The 901-nt window shown below is 35.8% G+C and overlaps 1 protein-coding gene across 1 annotated transcript in view; it reads left to right on the top strand.

The window, feature by feature from the left end:
• Positions 1 to 901, top strand: part of OVCH2 (ovochymase 2) — a 27682-nt gene that overhangs the window by 3469 nt on the left and 23312 nt on the right. The window lies entirely within an intron of this gene.

Below are 901 nucleotides of genomic sequence, written 5' to 3'. Positions count from 1 at the left end.
TATTAAGGCTCCAAATAGTCATCTGATCAGCGTAACTGAAGAAAATCAAGATATTGAACAGCTGTTTGAAGAAATAGTGATGGAAAACTTCCCTAATCTAGTGAAGGAAATGGACATAAAACCACAGGAAGCTCAGAGAATTCCAAAAATTAGGGATCTAAAGAGGCCTACACTAAGACACATCATACTTAAAATGCCAAAGGTTAAATACAAAAAAAAAAGAATATTAAAAGTAGAAAGAGAAAAACAGATAGTTACTTACAAGGGAAAAACCCATAAGACTGGCAGCTGATTTCTCAAAACAAGAAGGGCTTGGCAAAAATATTTGACAGGATGAAGACCCGGGATCTACGCCCAAGAATAATTTATCCAGCAAAGCTATCATTTAGAGTTGAAGGACAGATAAAGAGCTTCCCAGACAAAAATAAGCTAAAGGAATTTATCACGACCAAGCCAGTATTATAGGAAATGTTGGAGGGACTTCTTTAAGAAGAAGAAAAAAAAAAACATGTATCAAAAACAGGAATAAAGAATGGTAACAATTACATTCCTATCAATAAGTACCTTAAATGGAAAAGAATTAAGTGCGCCAACCAAATGATAGAGTAGCTGAAAGGATAAGAAAACAAGACCCCTACATATGAAAAAGAAGAGAATGGAAAAGATATTACTTTGATGGAACTAGAAGGTATTTAGGTCAGACAGAGAAAGAAAAACATTATATGATTTGACTTATACGCAGAATCTAAGGAATAAGAACAACAAACTAATCAAACCCAGACTCACAAATATAGTGGACAATCTGATGATGGACAGAGGGGCGGGTTTGAGGGACTGGGAGAATAGGCTGAAGGGCTAAAGAAGTACAAATTAGTAGCTGATGGATGGTCACGGGGATGGG

The sequence above is a fragment of the Pteropus vampyrus genome, unplaced genomic scaffold (assembly GCF_000151845.1).
Source record: "Pteropus vampyrus isolate Shadow unplaced genomic scaffold, Pvam_2.0 Scaffold522, whole genome shotgun sequence".
NCBI classification, from domain to species: Eukaryota; Metazoa; Chordata; class Mammalia; order Chiroptera; family Pteropodidae; genus Pteropus; species Pteropus vampyrus.
The sequence above is the reverse complement of the archived record's forward strand: the minus strand, read 5'-3'. Positions and strand labels throughout refer to the sequence as shown.